At 47.6% G+C, this 12143-nt stretch overlaps 1 protein-coding gene and 1 long non-coding RNA gene across 2 annotated transcripts in view; one reads left to right on the top strand and one right to left on the bottom strand.

Annotated features, from left to right (window-relative positions):
• The window catches only part of LOC125430561 (mitotic spindle assembly checkpoint protein MAD1-like), a 283288-nt gene that overhangs the window by 251789 nt on the left and 19356 nt on the right, over window positions 1-12143 (bottom strand). The gene's annotated exons all lie outside the window — the stretch shown is intronic.
• Window positions 1916-11620, top strand: LOC125430565. Its single transcript, XR_007244190.1, has 3 exons — window positions 1916-1925; window positions 7870-7875; window positions 11478-11620. It is a non-coding gene; the product is annotated as an uncharacterized LOC125430565 (long non-coding RNA).

The raw sequence follows: 12143 nt of genomic DNA, 5'->3' as shown, positions 1-12143 counted from the left end.
GCCAACCCGGCAATTTAACCTGAATGCTGAGGTTTTAGTTTAGAAAAAAACGCTTGGCTCCCTCTTCCTCCGCCCCACCCGCTCGAGCAGGGGCCAGCCTGCTCTAGCCTCCAGCAAGCCCCGTGCTCACCGCTCTGTGCCTCTCTAGCATCTCTGCCTCCTCTGCGCCCCCACCCCCCCAAATCTGGCAGCAGCCACCTACGCAGACACAGGCACCAGGGCACGCCAGCCAGAGTCCTCCCCTGCTCCCACTGCATGGTGCCCAGCCGCGTTGTGCCTGCCAGTGGCCCAGGCCAGCCTAGATGTGTGTGTGTGTGGGGGGGTGATTTTCTGCCCCCCAAATGACGAACTCTGTGTGCGCATGCCCACAGAGAGGGCTCCGAGGGCCACCTCTGGCACCCGTGCCATAGGTTCGCCATCACTGTAATAGATTGTATATTCTTCCACCGTAGAACAAAGCGTGCTGGATCTTCTGTGTTGCAGAATGCTCCACCTCGGTCCTAGAGCCTACCTGGCCCTGCTCTCCCATTTGTTTCAAAGTAAAAATGTATTTCAATATAAATGCTCTTGCACCAAAGTACCGTGATCAACAACGCACAAAATCATGATTTCGACAAAGGCAGCACGTAAAAATGAACAGTTCTCATATTCATTTGGGACTATATTCTAATGTGGAAGCACACCATTTTCTCAGCCGCTGTACCTCCACTGACTGAACTATTTATTTATTTATTTATTTATTTATTTTTATATATTAAATTTATAAACCGTCCACCCCCGAAGGGCTCTGGGTGGTGTACACTAGGCCGAACATACAATGGCCATCATCTTTCTGTGGGACAGATTATACCCTGTTTCCCCGAATATAGGACATCCCCTGAAAATAAGACGTAGTAGAGGTTTTGCTGAAGTGCGAAATATAAGGCATCCCCCGAAAGTAAGACGTAGCATAGTTTTTGTTTGGAAGCATGCCCGACGAGCAGAACACAGAAAAATAAGACATCCCCTGAAAATAAGACAGAGCGCATCTTTGGGAGCAAAAATTAATATAAGACACTGTCTTATTTTCGGGGAAACACGGTAGTTCTTAATGTTAAAAGTCCCTGAACCTTCAAAACAATCATCAGCTCATTTTTTTAATAGATACATTCCATCATAGGTTTCCACCGGGGTCCACAGGTTTAGATCTATAAATCCACCATTGCGGGGGGGGGGGGGGGATGAATTCCCACTCGAAAAGATGTGATTTGGTAGCAGGAGAAGGTAGAACAAGCTAGGGGCGGTTCATATTTTAGGAAGGTCAATTTCCGCTACAGCTCCATCGCAGAGAGAGACACGCAGGCCTTTCAACATTAGCCCGTTTATTGACACTTGTCTCGCAAAGCCCCCGTAATAGGATTCCCCGAAAACCCACCTTAAAAGGTTCATAAAGCCGGCACAGTCAATATTAACTCTGTTAATGCTAAAAAATTACAAAGAGATCAGCTCAGAGAAAGGCAGGGGGGGAAGGGTTAGGACAAATTTGAAGAGGCTGCAATAATCACAAAGTCGCTTTTCTGCGGTTAATATTTTCCGGCTCACGCTTCGTATTCGCTGCGAAGCGTAATCCCCAGTTTTAGGTTTAGGGGGGTGCGCAGTTTAGACACAGAGTTCTGGTATCTACCCCCAAACACAGTCCATAATTATGCCCTATTCACACACTCCCAACATAGTGGGCTTGCCTCCTACGCAGTGGCGTAGGAGGTTAAGAGCTCGTGTATCTAATCTGGAGGAACCGGGTTTGATTCCCAGCTCTGCAGCCTGAGCTGTGGAGGCTTATCTGGGGAATTCAGATTAGCCTGTGCACTCCCACGCATGCCAGCTGGGTGACCTTGGGCTGGTCACAGCTTCTCGGAGCTCTCTCAGCCCCACCTACCTCACAGGGTGTTTGTTGTGAGGGGGGAAGGGCAAGGAGATTGTAAGCCCCTTTGAGTCTCCTGCAGGAGAAAATGGGGGGATATAAATCCAAACTCTTCTTCTTCTTCTTCTTCTTCAACTCATCCCGTGAAACAGTGTTGTGCAGTGGTTAGTGATCTGGACGAGGATCTCGGAGATGCCACTTTGGATCCCGACTGCACTGTGGACGCTTGCAGGGTAGAAAGGTGGCACAGAACGAAAGGAATAAGCCAATGGAACTAGTCAACAGACCACGAAATATGGATGCCGGAAGGGTTTCTTGTTTGTTTATTTTAGTGCCACTCTGTCACGGAAGCTCTCTAAGCGACTATGGGCCAGCCACCCACTCCCTGTCTAGCCTACCCCACAGGGTTGTTGTGAGGATGAAACGGAGGAGGGGTGGGCTTTGTGTCCCCAACAGGCACCAAGATGTGATACAAATGAAGTATATAAAGAACATTTTCATACGGACAGATCCACCTGCATCGGTAACGTTGTCAGAACTTTATTTTGAGACAGGTTAATTTAGCAGGGGTCGTTTAAAGCACGCTCTTTCTTGCAAGTCAACCTTTGAACATATTCCACAGTGAGTTTTAAACCTTGCCGGGAAAGGACTTCCGGCCTCCAGCCCGGAAAAGCAGAGGAGTGCTTTTCTTTGGAGCTTCCAACTTTATGCTTGACAAAGAGGCGGCAGGGAGGGGGGCCTACGGAGACGCATCACGGAATCGGACAGAATCAGTACTCCGGCGGTCCCAAGGAGAGGGAAGGGAGCTTGCCGCTGGCAAACATCTGCTCCGCTGCCAGGTGTGAGGAGAGAAACAAGCTCGGAACGGGTCTTGTCAAGATCGGATGAGGTTTGTTTTCTGGAGAGACAGCGCTGAGAAGTGGTGCGATTCTGCTTCCTGTAAGTCGGGGCAGCCATGCGACTGCAGAGTGGCTACCCTTGGATGGAAGCCACCCGCTCAGAGCCACGCCAGCGTTTTGTTTATGTAACTCATCGGTGCCCAACTGGGGCCCCCAAGCGGCTATCGTTCTGTTCTCCTCTGCTTCATCCTGACAACAACCCTGCAAAGAAGGTTAGGCTGACAGAAAGTGACGGGCCAAATCTTGTATTTATAAAGCAGGGGTCTTCAAACTATGGCCCTCCAGATGTTCATGGACTACAATTCCCATCACCCCCTGCCAGCATGGCCAAGTGGTAGGGCTTATGGGAATTGTAGTCTATGAACATCTGGAGGGCCATAGTTTGAAGACCCCTGTTATAAAGGAATGATATTGGAATGGAAGCTATTATTTCCTTTTCTTCTAAATAAATCTGAGAACTGGGATATCAAAACCTAAAAGGAAAAGTAGTCCTCATACTTTATATGATGTTAAAAAAATTTGAGAGGGACACCCTAGATCAGTGATGGCGAACCTATTTGAGACCGAGTGCCCAAATTGCAACCCAAACCCCACTTATTTATTGCAAAGTGCCAATTTAACCTGAATGCTGAGGTTTTAGTTTAGAAGAAACCGGTTGGCTCCCTCTTTCTGCGCGCCACCCGCTCGAGCAGGGGCCAGCCTGCTCTAGCCTCCAGCAAGTCCCACGCGCACCACTCTGTGCCTCTCTAGCATCTCTGCCTCCTCTGCGCCCCCCCCCCCCCCATTCAGGCAACAGCCACCTGGAGCACAGGCACCAAGCACCAGGCCCGCCAGCCGAGTCCTCCCTGCTCACTTTGGTGCCCGCACGTTGTGCTCAGTGGCCCAGGCCAGCCTAGATGTGTGTGTGTGGGGGGGAGTGATTTTCCACCCCCCACATGACGAACTCTGTGTGTGCGTGCCGTAGGTTCGCCATCACTGCCCTAGATTATGGGTGTCGATATCAAAATAACAAGAGCTCTATAACAAGCTCTTAATAAGAGCAATTAGAAATTAGATAGTGTTTTAACTTCATGTACATATTGTTTTCTTCCTTGGCTTATTACAGTTTTCACTGTATGTCATGAAAGGGCCCAATTTATATGTATTATGTTTAACACTAAATAGAGAACTTTTTAAAATTCAAAAAGAAAGAAAGTGACTGGCCTAGGATTGCCTAGTGGGGATTGGAACCTCGGTCTCCCAGATATTAGAACGACACCATCCGCCGTACCACACTGTTACCGCCAGGAAAATAGGAAAAATATTTTCCTGAGCCTGCCACCGAACTACACTGGCTAAGGATCAGAGCAAAGAGACCAGTGTTGTCCAAAAGCCCCCACAAGTCCTGGAAAGAACATGTATATACAAATGTGCTGATATTTCACATGGTTTCCTTCTTGCCTTTGTCCCTTTTAAGGTTTAATATAAGCCCCTCAGTGTTGGATTTATTATTTGCCAAATGTTTAGGATTATACTTTAGCTAGGTTCTCCAGTTGATTTAAGGTTTTGTTACTGTTAATTTAGGATACTCTTGCTTATATGTTTATATGGGCTTGTACTGTATTGGAGGTTCTTTGTTATAAGGTTAAGTGATTCTATAGAGTTACTTTAAGTGATAGACAAGAAGAGAAATGAATTAGAAATATTCTTCTTACTTTATTGTATTAATAGAAGAAGCCTCTTAGGATTTTAGTAGTTTTATTTTAGTTAGGTAACAAGGAAGTCGATCAGAAAATGCAAAGTAAGGACAACTCCTCCTTACAATCTGATAAGTTTGTCAACAACAACAAAAGACCTTTTGGACTTACAAGGTGTGCCTTGGCCGTTTGGAGGACATCACCCTACTATTTGAATTTTCACTGAAGAGGATCTCAAGACCCATTGGACTATTGAATTTTCCACTTCTAGGATCTCCATATTCATTGGCAGCCTTTTCTTCTGGGACTTAATCCCATCAGCAATAACAAAAGACTGTCTTCCTCCTCCTTGTTTTAGATTGTCTATATTATGTGGCAGGGGACTGCCCCCTTCCTCCTCTGATTGGGTGAAAAACTGTATTAAAAGGGCTGTGTTTTGTTCTGTACTGGGCAGTCTGGCCTGGAAAGAGCTTGAAATCACAATAAAGAACCTCTGTTCTGAAGGCAGCCTGCCTTCAGAACACTCACTGCTGCCAAAGCTGAAATCACTCTGAAATCACTATCGCTCATTGCTGACAAAGCTGAAATCACTCTGAAATCACTTTCTAGTTACCCCTGGCAGTGGATAACAACACTAGCTCTCATCATGAATACTGGGGAAAGCCTCATTCATGAAGAGTTGGGAGTGCCGTTACAAACGCCATGAAAGCCATCAAGGGGCTTTCAAGGCAAGGGAGAAGCAGAGGTGGTTTGCTGTCACCTTCCCCTGCACAGCCTTCCTTGGTGGTCTCCCATCCAAGTGGCGACCCTGATTAGCTTCCAACTTACAGTGACCCCAGGAGGGGCTTTCAAGGCAAGGGAGAAGCAGAGATGGTTGGCAATTGCCGTCCTCTGCAGAGCCTTCCTTGGTGGTCTCCCATCCAAGCAATGGCCCTTGATAGACTGGCAGCACTGATGTCACTCATCGTGGTGGAAGGCGCCATTAAAGAGAAAAAAACATGTCTTTCCATAACTCTTCCTTTGGCAAAGAGATGTTGCGAGTTGTATTCTCTCTGTCTCTGTTTTTCTGTCTCTCTCTCCGTGTGTTATCTTCCTTGTTCACAGACACCGAGTGTGTTGGCTAATAAGCCCCAACACAAAGAACTTGAACATCATATAACACTCTACTCAGCCAAGAGCAGCGGGAAGACCGCTACAGACTGCAGCCACCCTGGGATAACGAAGATGGGAGATCTTTTTTCCTTTTTAATTAAACCAACAATGCAGAATTGCCGCTTTCATGAGCCAGGGTGGTGCCGAGCTCTGAGTCCCGACCGATCTCTTTGAATTTGGAGTTGCAAAAATGAAAGGCCTACAGTATAATTCAGTTTTCTGCACAGCGGCAAACTGCATACGGGGCAGGCAAAGGGTAAGCCTACCACAAGAGTGTTGTGGGGTTTCCGGGCTGTATGGCCGTGTTCCAGTAGCATTTTCTCCTGATGTTTCGCCTGCATCTGTGGCTGGCATCTTCAGAGAAACGCGGCCATTCAGCCCCACAACACTCCGGTGATTCCGGCCGTGAAGCCTTCAACAATACGCCTACCACAAGAGCTGTCTTTCCTACGCTGACCTGTTAATATCTATTACAACTTTGCAAAGGGGTATATTAGATTATTAGGACAAAATCTGGGCTCGGTGTCGGTTCGCACAACCACAAACCACAAAACTTCAGCCCGCAACCTCTTTTCCATTTTCTTCCCCGACATGCGATTCAAACCGCAGGTGGAATCCATCGAAACCCTTGTAATAGCCAAGGGTAAATTACTCAAAGTCCCTGTCGAACAGAACTGCTGTTTGGGAAAAGAAATCAGGTTTCAATAATGCTGTTCTCCCAAAAGGCAAACTGGGGTGTTTATTCCCAGTGCCCCCAACACAGGATTGGAAAACACCTACATGATAGCTCAGTACGGTGACAATCCAGGTAGCCTGCATAGTATACAGGCTACCTGGATTGTCACCGTACTGAGCTATCATGTAGGTCAGTGATGGCGAACCTATGACACGGGTGCCAGAGGTGGCACTCAGAGCCCTCTCTGTGGGCACGCATAGAGTTCATCATTTGGGGGGGAAATCGCCTCCCCCCAACACACATATCTAGGTTGGCCTGGGCCGCTGGGCTTGATTATTAGCATTAAACCTAAGACCTAGTTTTGGGGAAGCAGTATAGGTAACCCTGTTAAGTGCTGTTAAACTCCACTGATTTTCATGCGAAGAACTGAAGTACGATCCTTTACCTGGGAGCAAGCTTGGTTGCTGGCAATGTGGCTTGCTTCTAAGTAAACCCTCCTAGGATCGTGATTCACCTGTTGGAAGAGTTGCATGGTTGCTTCAAAGCAAAGCCAACAACTACCACCAAGCTTACTCCCGAGTAACGCACACCTCAGAGCCAACTATTTTTTTTAAACTAAAACCTCAGTATTCGGGTTAAATTGCTGTGTTGGCACTTTGCGAAAAATAAGTGGGTTTTGGGTTGCAGTTTGGGCACTCGGTCTCGAAAAGGTTCGCCATCACTGCTGTATAGTGTAGACCAGGGTCCCCAACGTAGTGACCGAGGGCACCGTGGCTCCCACGGATACCTTTCTTGGGGCCCACCAAGAGTTTCTAGAAAGTGAAAGGGGCCAGGTGGGCTTGTCTGATCGGTTACTGGAGATGTGATTGGCTGTACTGCCTTTTAAAAGAAAATGGAAGGAGGAGATCATTGGACACCCAGCCGCAACCTTTTCAAAATGTCACGGGACTGAAAGTTGAGTTATGACTCCCGCACAGCACAAACGCAGGGCGGCAGTTTTCAGAAACAAACATGGCCAAAAGGAGCGGCTCTTTCCCGCTTGACTGAGCGCAGAGACGTTTTGAAATATCCCCACTCTGAACCAAAGCCGCCAGAAACGGCTTTTAGTTAAGAAGCGAAGCAGATGGCCGGCGGAGATTAAAGAGAAGGCTCGCCACGACCAAATGATGCGTTGCTGCGTGCAAATCCCACACTAATTACGGCGGCGGCATCGCTCCGCTAATGATGCTGCCACTGAAGACGGGGAGACATAAGCACCAAAAAACAGATGTGCCCAGTAGCTTAAATCCCTGGAGAAAATGAGTGGGTGAGCAAGAATCAAAACATTGTGCCGGCTGGCAAAGATCCTGCAAGACAACGGCAGGTCTCTGAAAGAAGGGCGGAGAAGCTAAAAAAGGGGCAGCAAACCAGAAATTATTTGCATTTGATATGAGGGCTCACCCATGGGAAATTCAGGAGGTATGTACTGCAGTTATGTTGGAAATGAAGGCAGATTTATGAGGCTGGTTTCGGTCGCATAATGAGAAAGCAAAGAATCGCCAGAAAAGACAATAATGCTAGGAAAAGTGGGAGGTGGCAGGAAAAGAGGAAGCCAGGGCTCAAACCGACACCATGGAGGTCGCTGCCTCGTTTTGCCCAGGAGTCGTTGCAGTAAGTGAGAGGGGAGGGTTAACCCTTCAATTTCCACTCTGGCCCCTTCCGCACATGCAGAATAATGCACTTTCAATCCACTTTCAATGCACTTTGCAGCTGGATTTTACTGTGCGGAATAGCAAAATCCACTTGTAAACAGTTGTGGAAGTGGATTATTCTGCATGTGCAGAAGGGGCCTCTGTTTTGCTATGTGAAATCTGGTTCCCGGTTTTGGGGGAAGCCAACGGGAATGGTGAGAGCCTCTATTTCTTCTTTCTGCCAATACGGCCTTTTCTTTTTCAACCAAACCCATTTCAAATTGGGCGAAAGGAAGCTTTCCGGCCCACTGCTGCAACTGAGACAGCCTCAGATTTTTTTTTTCACCATCGGCCTCAGTTTGCCTATCCCCCTGATTCATCCTTACATTCTTAACAGAGGTTTTGTAAGGTTGTGATTTAGTTGGAAGAGAATCCTCTGCCGCGTTGGGCTGATTGCCCAGCATAGTTGTTATCGCTTGCTTAACCTTGCTTTCTGTCTGTGTGAAACTGCTTCTGGTTTGTGGGAATGGGTTGTTGTTGATGTCCAGTTCTTGGCGGGAAGGAGAGACCCATAAAAGCGGTCGTCCGACAAAGGGGGGGGGGGGTGTCAGAATCTGCATTGTCTGTAGAGCCGATCATGAAAGCCAGCAAATAAAGAACTCTTACGGTTACTTTTGGTCTGGACCTTACTGATTCCTTACATGTTTTCTCCCATACCACCAAATCTGTCTCTGACAGCCCCAGGGGCAGAAGGTCCAACTGTTAATCAATAATTCCAGGGTTGCGTGCCGAGTTGTCTTGTTTTGAACGCTCCTGCCGGAGTTCAGAGCAGATGCGCAGAAGCGTCTTATTTTTGGCAGGCCGCGTCCCCTCCCCTCCCCCACAAATCACTTTACCAAGGCAAACGCTCTAAATATGTCTTGCGAGATACGCCGTAAATCCTACTTGGGCAAAGTTTATTAAAATTTAAAATCTGCGGGGAGAGGAAGGGGAGGGAACAGACCTTCCTTCCTTAAATCCCATTCAGAGAGAAATAAGAAGCTAATAGAATCCCATACGATCGGCCTTGATATATGCCAGATACTACCTAGTACAAAGACTGTACTATCTGAGACTTTTAAGGAAACAACAACTGGATGGAAAACTCCTGGTGTCCTTTTACCGCTGTGCTATAGAGAGTGTCTTAACCTACTGCATCTGTGTATGGTTCTCCAGTTGCACAGTGGCAGATAGGAAGGCGCTCCAAAGGGTGATCACTACTGCTCAGAGGATTATCGGCTGCCCTCTCCCCTCCTTGGAAGAACTCTATAATTCTCGCTTCCAAAAAAAAGCCTGCAATATTCTTGAGAGACCCGGGCTCCTTACCCCAGCACACTCACTTTTTGAACTGTTACCATCCGGCAGACGATACAGGTCTATCTAAACTAGGACAAAGAGGCTTAGAGACAGCTTCTACTCTAGAGCTGTGGCTATGCTGAACTCCACGGCTTCGTGTTGATGTGTTTGGGGCTGTGTAGGGATGGGTGGAGGAAGGGGGAAGTGAGGATGGGGTATGAGTCTGAAATTGTGTGCATCGAGGAATGCTGCTGTACATTTTCGTTGTGCGTGCACAATGACAATAAAATGCTTATGCTTATGCTTATGTTCATTCAGTATCTCACAGTGTACTTAATATCTGGTTATAAAATAACACGCTGTGTTTTTCTGTTGCTACGGCAAGTCTTCCCCAGAAAGCCCCATGAAATAAAAAGTTGTGGCATCCCAAATCTATAAAATACCTTTTCATCAGGGCTGACCAAAGTGACATCAGAGATGGAGCCAACTTTCATCTATACATAGTTCAGGGGGGCAAAGTTCAGGGGGGCAAAAGGCAGAATCTCACATCAGTTCTGGGCAGGGGTGGAGCATCAGACCAGTGGTCTCACCCAGTGGGCAACCAGTTCACATGGAGGGCCAACCACAGTGCATAGGGGCCGAGGCCTTCCTCCAGTAAGAACCTCAGAAGAGCCCTGCTGGATCAGACCAGTGAAAGTCCATCTCGTCCAGAATTCTGCCTCACACAATGGCCAATTTTTGGGAGGACTAACAAGAGGGTACAGAGAACGAGGCCCTCCCCTGATAAGAACATCAGATGAGGGCCAGCAACAGGACACAGAGACTGAGCCCTTGCACCATAGACTGGAATAGACTACAAGGGCCACCCAGTCCAACCCCCTGCCATACAGGAACACACAATCAAAGCACTCCTGACAGATGGCCATCCAGCCTCTCTTTAAAAAAAAAAAACCCAAGAAGGAGACTCCACCCCCCTCCAAGGTTCTCCAAGTGCATTCCACTGTCGAACAGCCCTGACAGTCCGGAAGTTCTTCCTAATGTTTAGGTGGAATCTCTTTTCCTGCACCTTGAATCCATTACTGCGTGTCCTAGTCTCTGAGGCAGCTGTCCATGGTGCTGAACTCTTGGCCCTAGCCTAGTTCGTAGAATCTTAGAGTTGGAAGAGATCCTTCAGGGCCACCAAGTCCAACCCCCTGCAATGTAGGAACACACAATCAAAGCACTCCTGACAGATGGCCATCCAGCCCCTCATGAAAAACCTCCAAAGAAGGAGACTCCACCACACTCCGAGGTAGTGCATTCCATGGTCAAACAGCCCTTGCTGTCAGAAAGTTCTTCCTCATGTTTAGGTGGAATCTCTTCCTGCACCTTGAACTCATTACCCCTGGTCCTACTCTCTTGAGGCAGCAGAAAACAAGCTTGCTCCCTCTTCAACATGGCTTCCCTTCAAATATTTAAACATAGCTATCATGTCCCGCCTTAACCTTCACTTCTCCAGACTAAACATCCCCAGCTCCCTAAGCCTCCCTTCATAGGGCATGGATTCCAGACCTTTGACCATTTTGGTGGCCCTCCTTTGGACCCATTCCAGCTCATCAATATCCTTCTTAAATTGCGGTGCCCAGAACAGAACACAGTACTCTAGGTGAGGTCTGACCAGTGCAGAGTAGAGTGGTACAATGACAAGAACATCAGAAGAACCCAGCTGAATCAGACCAATGAAAGTCCATCTAGTCCAGCACCCCATCTCACATAGTGGTCAACCATCTGAAGGGCCCACAACAGGCCACAGAGGATAAGGCCTTCCCCTGATAAGAACATCAGATGACACCAGAACCACACTGTAGACCTCTGCTCTAGTCTTGTCCTAGGTTGTCCATCCTCTTTCTTCTGCCTTCTCTTTGATGGGAGATTCTCGTGGTCTTCAACCTCTCAGTCGTCCTCAACTGGTTGCTTCCTTCACGACTTCTTCTCAAAGGTCTTCCGCCTCACGCCCAGCTTCCAATCGCTTCTCAGCTGCCTCTCTCACTGCCGTTTCCAACCCTTTTCTCTTTCCATCAACACTTTTTAAATTCAACAGGTATATTTCTATATAATCCTGTTTGCAGAGTAAGGAGCCGCGTGGCATAGTGGTTTAGTGCTTGCACTTCCTTTCTTGCGATATTCGAGTTCGAGCCCCTTGTGAGTCAAATATCCTGGCAGCTGGCTCATGGTCAACTCAGCCATCCATCCATTCCTTGGTCGGTAAATGAGTACCTAGCTCATAGCTAGGGGGTAAAGAATAGCCGGCGAAAGTAATGGCAAACTACCCCACAAAAATGGCTTGCCTGTGAAATCAGTAGTACCCCAGGGTCGGACACCTTTTTTCGCAGAGTAACCAGCAGAATGTAGCTTTGTGCACCATTGTACGACAGGAATAGTTTTCTAGCTGAAGACCAGCCTTTTTACCTCAGAGACCATTAAACATAAGAGAGCTTTGCTTGAACTGAGAGAGAAACAGACTTTATACGTAAACAAAACATCACTTCTATGCATCAATATGTTCGCAGTTCTTCGTTTGGTTACAAATCCAAATCCAAATCCAAAACCTTTATTAGGCATAAAACCAGTGCCAATGTTTGGTTACAATTTGAGGCATAGTCTGTGACATTAAACATTTCAGTCAGAGCCTTTTTGGTGGAACAGAACACCTAACATCTTTCCTCAGCAGAGTCAAGGAGCAACCGTTTCCAACTACCATAAGAACATAAGAACAAGCCTGCTGGATCAGACCAGAGTCCATCTAGTCCAGCTCTCTGCTACTCGCAGTGGCCCACCAGGTGCCTTTGGGAGCTC

This window comes from Sphaerodactylus townsendi, linkage group LG04 (genome assembly GCF_021028975.2).
Source record: "Sphaerodactylus townsendi isolate TG3544 linkage group LG04, MPM_Stown_v2.3, whole genome shotgun sequence".
In the NCBI taxonomy this organism is placed as follows: domain Eukaryota; kingdom Metazoa; phylum Chordata; class Lepidosauria; order Squamata; family Sphaerodactylidae; genus Sphaerodactylus; species Sphaerodactylus townsendi.
This window is presented reverse-complemented; position numbering and strand designations above follow the sequence as displayed.